Source organism: Phyllobates terribilis, unplaced genomic scaffold (assembly GCF_046119375.1).
Source record: "Phyllobates terribilis strain yellow unplaced genomic scaffold, ASM4611937v1 Scaffold_68__1_contigs__length_7421828, whole genome shotgun sequence".
Lineage (NCBI taxonomy): Eukaryota > Metazoa > Chordata > Amphibia > Anura > Dendrobatidae > Phyllobates > Phyllobates terribilis.
This window is the reverse complement of record NW_027362828.1, coordinates 4,179,494-4,191,644: the sequence shown is the minus strand read 5'-3', so window position 1 is coordinate 4,191,644 and position 12,151 is coordinate 4,179,494.

Genomic DNA, 12,151 nt, shown 5'->3' with positions numbered 1-12,151 from the left:
TTTATTAAATTGTATTTATGTTGTTTTTTTCCTATGCTTTATTAAATTGTATTTATGTTGTTTTATCCTATGCTTTATTAAATTGTATATATGTTGTTTTATCCTATGCTTTATTAAATTGTATTTATCTTGTTTTGTCCTATGCTTTATTAAATTATATTTATGTTGTTTTAACCTATGCTTTATTAAATTGTATTTATGATGTTTTATCCTATGCTTTATTAAATTGTATTTATGTTGTTTTATCCTATGCTTTATTAAATTGTATATATGTTGTTTTATCCTATGCTTTATTAAATTGTATTTATCTTGTTTTGTCCTATACTTTATTAAATTATATTTATGTTGTTTTAACCTATGCTTTATTAAATTGTATTTATGTTGTTTTATCCTATGCTTTATTAAATTGTATTTATGTTGTTTTATCCTATGCTTTATTAAATTGTATTTATGTTGTTTTAACCCATGCTTTATTAAATTGTATTTATGTTGTTTTATCCTATGCTTTATTAAATTGTATTTATGTTGTTTTATCCTATGCTTTATTAAATTTTATTTATGTTGTTTTGTCCTATGCTTTATTAAATTGTATTTATGTTGTTTTGACCCATGCTTCATTAAATTGTATTTATGTTGTTTTATCTTATGCTTTATTAAATTGTATTTATGTTGTTTTGTCCTATGCTTTATTAAATTGTATTTATGTTGTTTTAACCCATGCTTTATTAAATTGCATTTATGTTGTTTTATCTTATGCTTTATTAAATTGTATTTATGTTGTTTTATCCTATGCTTTATTAAATTGTATTTATGTTGTTTTGTACTAAGCTTTAATAAATTGTATTTATGATGTTTTAACCCATGCTTTATTAAATTGTATTTATGTTGTTTTATCCTATGCTTTATTAAATTGTATTTATGTTGTTTTATCCTATGCTTTATTAAACTGTATTTATGTTGTTTTATCCTATGCTTTATTAAATTGTATTTATGTTGTTTTATCTTATGCTTTATTAAATTGTATTTATGTTGTTTTATCCTATGCTTTATTAAATTGTATTTATGTTGTTTTAACCTATGCTTTATTAAATTGCATTTATGTTGTTTTATCCTATGCTTTATTAAATTGTATTTATGTTGTTTTATCCTATGCTTTATTAAATTGTATTTATGTTGTTTTATCCTATGCTTTATTAAATTGTGTTTATGTTGCTTTATCCTATGCTTTATTAAATTGTATTTATGTTGTTTTATCCTATGATTTATTAAATTGTATTTATGTGGTTTTATCCTATGCTTTATTAAATTGTATTTATGTTGTTTTATCCTATGCTTTATTAAATTGTATTTATGGTGCTTTAACCTATGCTTTATTAAATTGTATTTATGTTGTTTTATCCTATACTTTATTAAATTGTATTTATGTTGTTTTATCCTATGCTTTATTAAATTGTATTATGTTGTTTTATCGTATGCTTTATTAAATTGTATTTATGTTGTTTTAAGCCATGCTTTATTAAATTGTATTTATGTTGTTTTATCCTATGCTTTATAAAATTGTATTTATGTTGTTTTATCCTATGCTTTATTAAATTTTATTTATGTTGTTTTGTCCTATGCTTTATTAAATTGTATTTATGTTGTTTTGACCCATGCTTCATTAAATTGTATTTATGTTGTTTTATCTTATGCTTTATTAAATTGTATTTATGTTGTTTTGTCCTATGCTTTATTAAATTGTATTTATGTTGTTTTAACCCATGCTTTATTAAATTGCATTTATGTTGTTTTATCTTATGCTTTATTAAATTGTATTTATGTTGTTTTATCCTATGCTTTATTAAATTGTATTTATGTTGTTTTGTACTAAGCTTTAATAAATTGTATTTATGTTGTTTTAACCCATGCTTTATTAAATTGTATTTATGTTGTTTTATCCTATGCTTTATTAAATTGTATTTATGTTGTTTTATCCTATGCTTTATTAAACTGTATTTATGTTGTTTTATCCTATGCTTTATTAAATTGTATTTATGTTGTTTTATCTTATGCTTTATTAAATTGTATTTATGTTGTTTTATCCTATGCTTTATTAAATTGTATTTATGTTGTTTTAACCTATGCTTTATTAAATTGCATTTATGTTGTTTTATGCTATGCTTTATTAAATTGTATTTATGTTGTTTTATCCTATGCTTTATTAAATTGTATTTATGTTGTTTTATCCTATGCTTTATTAAATTGTATATATGTTGTTTTATCCTATGCTATATTAAATTGTATTTATCTTGTTTTGTCCTATGCTTTATTAAATTATATTTATGTTGTTTTAACCTATGCTTTATTAAATTGTATTTATGATGTTTTATCCTATGCTTTATTAAGTTGTATTTATGTTGTTTTATCCTATCCTTTATTAAATTGTATTTATGTTGTTTTATCCTATGCTTTATTAAATTGTATTTATGTTGTTTTATCCTATGCTTTATTAAATTGTATTTATGTTGTTTTAACCTCTGTTTTATTAAATTGTATTTATGTTGTTTTAATCTATGCTTTATTAAATTGTATTTATGTTGTTTTATCCTATGCTTTATTAAATTGTATTTATATTGTTTTAACTTATGCTTTATTAAATTGTATTTATGTTGTTTTATCCTATGCTTTTTTAAATTGTATTTATGTTGTTTTATCCTATGCTTTATTAAATTGTATTTATGTTGTTTTGTCCTATGCTTTATTAAATTGTATTTATGTTGTTTTAACCCATGCTTCATTAAATTGTATTTATGTTGTTTTATCTTATACTTTATTAAATTGTATTTATGTTGCTTTATTCTATGCTTTATTAAATTGTATTTATGTTGTTTTGTCCTATGCTTTATTAAATTGTATTTATGTTGTTTTAATCCATGCTTTATTAAATTGTATTTATGTTGTTTTATCCTATGCTTTATTAAATTGTATTTATGATGTTTTATCCTATGCTTTATTAAATTGTATTTATGTTGTTTTATCCTATGCTTTATTAAATTGTATTTATGTTGTTTTATCTTATGCTTTATTAAATTGGACTTATGTTGTTTTATCCTATGCTTTATTAAATTGTATTTATGTTGCTTTATCCTATGCTTTATTAAACTGCATTTATGTTGTTTTATGCTATGCTTTATTAAATTGTATTTATGTTGTTTTATCCTATGCTTTATTAAATTGTATTTATGTTGTTTTATCCTATGCTTTATTAAATTGTATATATGTTGTTTCATCCTATGCTTTATTAAATTGTATTTATCTTGTTTTGTCCTATGCTTTATTAAATTACATTTATGTTGTTTTAACCTATGCTTTATTAAATTGTATTCATGATGTTTTATCCTATGCTTTATTAAATTGTATTTATGTTGTTTTATCCTATCCTTTATTAAATTGTATTTATGTTGTTTTATCCTATGCTTTATTAAATTGTATTTATGTTGTTTTATCCTATGCTTTATTAAATTGTATTTATGTTGTTTTAACCTCTGCTTTATTAAATTGTATTTATGTTGTTTTAATCTATGCTTTATTAAATTGTATTTATGTTGTTTTATCCTATGCTTTATTAAATTGTATTTATATTGTTTTAACTTATGCTTTATTAAATTGTATTTATGTTGTTTTATCCTATGCTTTATTAAATTGTATTTATGTTGTTTTATCCTATGCTTTATTAAATTGTATTTATGTTGTTTTGTCCTATGCTTTATTAAATTGTATTTATGTTGTTTTAACCCATGCTTCATTAAATTGTATTTATGTTGTTTTATCTTATACTTTATTAAATTGTATTTATGTTGCTTTATTCTATGCTTTATTAAATTGTATTTATGTTGTTTTATCCTATGCTTTATTAAATTGTATTACTTTGTTTTATAGTATGCTTTATTAAATTGTATTTATGTTGTTTTATCCTATGCTTTATTAAATTGTGTTTATTTTGTTTTATCCTATGCTTTATTAAATTGTATTTATGTTGTTTTAACCCATGTTTTATTAAATTGTATTTATGTTGTTTTATCCTATGCTTTATTAAATTGTATTTATGTTGTTTTATCTTATGCCTTATTAAATTGTATTTATGTTGTTTTGTCCTATGCTTTATTAAATTGTATTTATGTTGTTTTAACCCATGCTTTATTGAATTGCATTTATGTTGTTTTATCTTATGCTTTATTAAATTGTATTTATGTTGTTTTATCCTATGCTTTATTAAATTGTATTTACAGTTATATGAAAAAGTTTGGGCACCTCTATTAATCTTAAGATTAATTTTTTATAAAAATTGGTGTTTTTGCAACAGCTATTTCAGTTTGATATATGTAATAACTGTTGGACACAGTAATGTTTCTGCCTTGAAATGAGTTTTATTGTACTAACAGAAAATGTGCAATCTGCATTCAAACAAAATGTGACAGGTGCATAAGTATGGGCACCCTTATCATTTTCTTGTTTTAAATACTCCTACCTACTTTTTACTGACTTACTAAAGCAGTTTTTTTGGTTTTGTAACCTCATTGAGCTTTGAACTTCATAGCCAGGTATATGCAGTCATGAGAAAAGCTACTTAAATTGGCCACTTGCAAGTTGTTCTCCTGTTTGAATCTCCTCTGAAGAGTGGCATCATGGGCTCCTCAAAACAACTGTCAAATGATCTGAAAACAAAAATTATTCAACATAGTTGTTCAGGGGAAGGATACAAAAAGCTGTCTCAGAGATTTATCCTGTCAGTTTCCACTGTGAGGAACATAGTAAGAAAATGGAAGAACACCGGGACAGTTCTTGTTAAGGCCAGAAGTGGCAGGCCAAGAAAAACATCAGAAAGGCAGAGAGGAAGAATGGTGAGATCAGTCAAGGACAATCCTCAGACCACCTCCAGAGAGCTGCAGCATCAATTTGCTGCAGACGGTGTCACTGTGCATCGGTCAACTATACAATGCACTTTGCACAAGGAGAAGCTGTATGGGAGAGTGATGCGAAAGAAGCCGTTTCTGCAAGCACGCCACAAACAGAGTCGGCTGAGGTATGCAAAAGCACATTTGGAGAAGCCAACTTCTTTTTGGAAGAAGGTCCTGTGGACTGATGAAACCAAGATTGAGTTGTTTGGTCATACAAAAAGGCGTTATGCATGGCGGCAAAAAAGCACAGCATTCCAAGAAAAACACTTGCTACCCACAGTAAAATTTGGTGGAGGTTCCATCATGCTTTGGGGCTGTGTGGCCAATGCCAGCACTGGGAATCTTGTTAAAGTTGAGGGACGCATGGATTCCACTCAGTATCAGCAGATTCTTGACAATAATGTTCAAGAATCAGTGACAAAGTTGAAGTTACGCAGGGGATGCATCTTTCAGCAAGACAATGATCCAAAACACCGCTCCAAATCTACTCAGGCATTCATGCAGAGGAACAATTACAATGTTCTGGAATGGCCATCCCAGTCCCCAGACCTGAATATCATTGAACATCTGTGGGATCATTTGAAGAGGGCTGTCCATGCTCGGCGACCATCAAACTTAACTGAACTGGAATTGTTTTGTAAAGAGGAATGGTCAAAAATACCTTCATCCAGGATCCAGGAAATCATTAAAAGCAACAGGAAGCGACTAGAGGCTGTTATTTTTGAAAAAGGAGGATCTACTAAATATTAATGTCACTTTTCTGGTGAGGTGCCCATACTTATGCACCTGACAAATTTTGTTTGAATGCAGATTGCACATTTTCTGTTAGTACAATAAACCTCATTTCAAGGCAGAAACATTACTGTGTCCAACAGTTATTACATATATCAAACTGAAATAGCTTCTGCAAAAACACCAATTTTTATAAAACATTAATCTTAAGATTAATAGGGGTGCCCAAACTTTTTCATATAACTGTATGTTGTTTTGTCCTATGCTTTATTAAATTGTATTTATGTTGTTTTAACAATGCTTTATTAAATTGTATTTATGTTGTTTTATCCTATGCTTTATTAAATTGTATTTATGTTGTTTTATCATATGCTTTATTAAATTGTATTTATGTTGTTTTATCTTATGCTTTATTAAATTGGACTTATGTTGTTTTATCCTATGCTTTATTAAATTGTATTTATGTTGCTTTATCCTATGCTTTATTAAACTGCATTTATGTTGTTTTATGCTATGCTTTATTAAATTGTATTTATGTTGTTTTATCCTATGCTTTATTAAATTGTATTTATGTTGTTTTATCCTATGCTTTATTAAATTGTATTTATGTTGTTTTATCCTATGCTTTATTAAATTGTATTTATGTTGTTTTATCCTATGCTTTATTAAATTGTATTTACGTTGTTTTATCCTATGCTTTATTAAATTGTGTTTATGTTGTTTTATCCTATGCTTTATTACATTGTATTTATGTTGTTTTAACCCATGTTTTATTAAATTGTATTTATGTTGTTTTATCCTATGCTTTATTAAATTGTATATATGTTGTTTTATTCTATGCTTTATTAAATTGTATTTATCTTGTTTTGTCCTATGCTTTATTAAATTATATTTATGTTGTTTTAACATATGCTTTATTAAATTGTATTTATGTTGTTTTATCCTATGCTTTATTAAATTGTATTTATGTTGTTTTATCCTATGATTTATTACATTGTATTTATGTTGTTTTATCCTATGCTTTATTAAATTTTATTTATGTTGTTTTGTCCTATGCTTTATTAAATTGTATTTATGTTGTTTTGACCCATGCTTCATTAAATTGTATTTATGTTGTTTTATCTTATGCTTTATTAAATTGTCTTTATGTTGTTTTGTCCTATGCTTTATTAAATTGTATTTATGTTGTTTTAACCCATGCTTTATTAAATTGCATTTATGTTGTTTTATCTTATGCTTTATTAAATTGTATTTATGTTGTTTTATCCTATGCTTTATTAAATTGTATTTATGTTGTTTTGTACTAAGCTTTAATAAATTGTATTTATGTTGTTTTAACCCATGCTTTATTAAATTGTATTTATGTTGTTTTATCCTATGCTTTATTAGATTGTATTATGTTGTTTTATCCTATGCTTTATTAAATTGTATTTATGTTGTTTTATCCTATGCTTTATTAAATTGTATTTATGTTGTTTTATCTTATGCTTTATTAAATTGGACTTATGTTGTTTTATCCTATGCTTTATTAAATTGTATTTATGTTGCTTTATCCTATGCTTTATTAAACTGCATTTATGTTGTTTTATGCTATGCTTTATTAAATTGTATTTATGTTGTTTTATCCTATGCTTTATTAAATTGTATTTATGTTGTTTTATCCTATGCTTTATTAAATTGTATATATGTTGTTTCATCCTATGCTTTATTAAATTGTATTTATCTTGTTTTGTCCTATGCTTTATTAAATTATATTTATGTTGTTTTAACCTATGCTTTATTAAATTGTATTCATGATGTTTTATCCTATTCTTTATTAAATTGTATTTATGTTGTTTTATCCTATCCTTTATTAAATTGTATTTATGTTGTTTTATCCTATGCTTTATTAAATTGTATTTATGTTGTTTTATCCTATGCTTTATTAAATTGTATTTATGTTGTTTTAACCTCTGCTTTATTAAATTGTATTTATGTTGTTTTAATCTATGCTTTATTAAATTGTATTTATGTTGTTTTATCCTATGCTTTATTAAATTGTATTTATATTGTTTTAACTTATGCTTTATTAAATTGTATTTATGTTGTTTTATCCTATGCTTTATTAAATTGTATTTATGTTGTTTTATCCTATGCTTTATTAAATTGTATTTATGTTGTTTTGTCCTATGCTTTATTAAATTGTATTTATGTTGTTTTAACCCATGCTTCATTAAATTGTATTTATGTTGTTTTATCTTATACTTTATTAAATTGTATTTATGTTGCTTTATTCTATGCTTTATTAAATTGTATTTATGTTGTTTTATCCTATGCTTTATTAAATTGTATTACTTTGTTTTATAGTATGCTTTATTAAATTGTATTTATGTTGTTTTATCCTATGCTTTATTAAATTGTGTTTATTTTGTTTTATCCTATGCTTTATTAAATTGTATTTATGTTGTTTTAACCCATGTTTTATTAAATTGTATTTATGTTGTTTTATCCTATGCTTTATTAAATTGTATTTATGTTGTTTTATCTTATGCCTTATTAAATTGTATTTATGTTGTTTTGTCCTATGCTTTATTAAATTGTATTTATGTTGTTTTAACCCATGCTTTATTGAATTGCATTTATGTTGTTTTATCTTATGCTTTATTAAATTGTATTTATGTTGTTTTATCCTATGCTTTATTAAATTGTATTTACAGTTATATGAAAAAGTTTGGGCACCTCTATTAATCTTAAGATTAATTTTTTATAAAAATTGGTGTTTTTGCAACAGCTATTTCAGTTTGATATATGTAATAACTGTTGGACACAGTAATGTTTCTGCCTTGAAATGAGTTTTATTGTACTAACAGAAAATGTGCAATCTGCATTCAAACAAAATGTGACAGGTGCATAAGTATGGGCACCCTTATCATTTTCTTGTTTTAAATACTCCTACCTACTTTTTACTGACTTACTAAAGCAGTTTTTTTGGTTTTGTAACCTCATTGAGCTTTGAACTTCATAGCCAGGTATATGCAGTAATGAGAAAAGCTACTTAAATTGGCCACTTGCAAGTTGTTCTCCTGTTTGAATCTCCTCTGAAGAGTGGCATCATGGGCTCCTCAAAACAACTGTCAAATGATCTGAAAACAAAAATTATTCAACATAGTTGTTCAGGGGAAGGATACAAAAAGCTGTCTCAGAGATTTATCCTGTCAGTTTCCACTGTGAGGAACATAGTAAGAAAATGGAAGAACACCGGGACAGTTCTTGTTAAGGCCAGAAGTGGCAGGCCAAGAAAAACATCAGAAAGGCAGAGAGGAAGAATGGTGAGATCAGTCAAGGACAATCCTCAGACCACCTCCAGAGAGCTGCAGCATCAATTTGCTGCAGACGGTGTCACTGTGCATCGGTCAACTATACAATGCACTTTGCACAAGGAGAAGCTGTATGGGAGAGTGATGCGAAAGAAGCCGTTTCTGCAAGCACGCCACAAACAGAGTCGGCTGAGGTATGCAAAAGCACATTTGGAGAAGCCAACTTCTTTTTGGAAGAAGGTCCTGTGGACTGATGAAACCAAGATTGAGTTGTTTGGTCATACAAAAAGGCGTTATGCATGGCGGCAAAAAAGCACAGCATTCCAAGAAAAACACTTGCTACCCACAGTAAAATTTGGTGGAGGTTCCATCATGCTTTGGGGCTGTGTGGCCAATGCCAGCACTGGGAATCTTGTTAAAGTTGAGGGACGCATGGATTCCACTCAGTATCAGCAGATTCTTGACAATAATGTTCAAGAATCAGTGACAAAGTTGAAGTTACGCAGGGGATGCATCTTTCAGCAAGACAATGATCCAAAACACCGCTCCAAATCTACTCAGGCATTCATGCAGAGGAACAATTACAATGTTCTGGAATGGCCATCCCAGTCCCCAGACCTGAATATCATTGAACATCTGTGGGATCATTTGAAGAGGGCTGTCCATGCTCGGCGACCATCAAACTTAACTGAACTGGAATTGTTTTGTAAAGAGGAATGGTCAAAAATACCTTCATCCAGGATCCAGGAAATCATTAAAAGCAACAGGAAGCGACTAGAGGCTGTTATTTTTGAAAAAGGAGGATCTACTAAATATTAATGTCACTTTTCTGGTGAGGTGCCCATACTTATGCACCTGACAAATTTTGTTTGAATGCAGATTGCACATTTTCTGTTAGTACAATAAACCTCATTTCAAGGCAGAAACATTACTGTGTCCAACAGTTATTACATATATCAAACTGAAATAGCTTCTGCAAAAACACCAATTTTTATAAAACATTAATCTTAAGATTATTGGGGTGCCCAAACTTTTTCATATAACTGTATGTTGTTTTGTCCTATGCTTTATTAAATTGTATTTATGTTGTTTTAACAATGCTTTATTAAATTGTATTTATGTTGTTTTATCCTATGCTTTATTAAATTGTATTTATGTTGTTTTATCATATGCTTTATTAAATTGTATTTATGTTGTTTTATCTTATGCTTTATTAAATTGGACTTATGTTGTTTTATCCTATGCTTTATTAAATTGTATTTATGTTGCTTTATCCTATGCTTTATTAAACTGCATTTATGTTGTTTTATGCTATGCTTTATTAAATTGTATTTATGTTGTTTTATCCTATGCTTTATTAAATTGTATTTATGTTGTTTTATCCTATGCTTTATTAAATTGTATTTATGTTGTTTTATCCTATGCTTTATTAAATTGTATTTATGTTGTTTTATCCTATGCTTTATTAAATTGTATTTACGTTGTTTTATCCTATGCTTTATTAAATTGTGTTTATGTTGTTTTATCCTATGCTTTATTACATTGTATTTATGTTGTTTTAACCCATGTTTTATTAAATTGTATTTATGTTGTTTTATCCTATGCTTTATTAAATTGTATATATGTTGTTTTATTCTATGCTTTATTAAATTGTATTTATCTTGTTTTGTCCTATGCTTTATTAAATTATATTTATGTTGTTTTAACATATGCTTTATTAAATTGTATTTATGTTGTTTTATCCTATGCTTTATTAAATTGTATTTATGTTGTTTTATCCTATGATTTATTACATTGTATTTATGTTGTTTTATCCTATGCTTTATTAAATTTTATTTATGTTGTTTTGTCCTATGCTTTATTAAATTGTATTTATGTTGTTTTGACCCATGCTTCATTAAATTGTATTTATGTTGTTTTATCTTATGCTTTATTAAATTGTCTTTATGTTGTTTTGTCCTATGCTTTATTAAATTGTATTTATGTTGTTTTAACCCATGCTTTATTAAATTGCATTTATGTTGTTTTATCTTATGCTTTATTAAATTGTATTTATGTTGTTTTATCCTATGCTTTATTAAATTGTATTTATGTTGTTTTGTACTAAGCTTTAATAAATTGTATTTATGTTGTTTTAACCCATGCTTTATTAAATTGTATTTATGTTGTTTTATCCTATGCTTTATTAGATTGTATTATGTTGTTTTATCCTATGCTTTATTAAACTGTATTTATGTTGTTTTATCCTATGCTTTATTAAATTGTATTTATGTTGTTTTATCTTATGCTTTATTAAATTGTATTTATGTTGTTTTATCCTATGCTTTATTAAATTGTATTTATGTTGTTTTAACCTATGCTTTATTAAATTGCATTTATGTTGTTTTATCCTATGCTTTATTAAATTGTATTTATGTTGTTTTATCCTATGCTTTATTAAATTGTATTTATGTTGTTTTATCCTATGCTTTATTAAATTGTATTTATGTTGCTTTATCCTATGCTTTATTAAATTGTATTTATGTTGTTTTATCCTGTGATTTATTAAATTGTATTTATGTGGTTTTATCCTATGCTTTATTAAATTGTATTTATGTTGTTTTATCCTATGCTTTATTAAATTGTATTTATGTTGCTTTAACCTATGCTTTATTAAATTGTATTTATGTTGTTTTATCCTATACTTTATTAAATTGTATTTATGTTGTTTTATCCTATGCTTTATTAAATTGTATTATGTTGTTTTATCGTATGCTTTATTAAATTGTATTTATGTTGTTTTATCCTATGCTTTATTAAATTGTGTTTATGTTGTTTTATCCTATGCTTTATTAAATTGTATTTATGTTGTTTTAACCCATGCTTTATTAAATTGTATTTATGTGGTTTTATCCTATGCTTTATTAAATTGTATTTATGTTGTTTTATCCTATGCTTTATTAAATTGTATTTATGTTGTTTTATCCTATGCTTTATTAAATTGTATTTATGTTGTTTTGTCCTATGCTTTATTAAATTGTATTTATGTTGTTTTAATCCATGCTTTATTAAATTGTATTTATGTTGTTTTATCCTATGCTTTATTAAATTGTATTTATGATGTTTTATCCTATGCTTTATTAAATTGTATTTATGTTGTTTTATCCTATGCTTTATTAAATTGTATTTATGTTGTTTTATCTTATG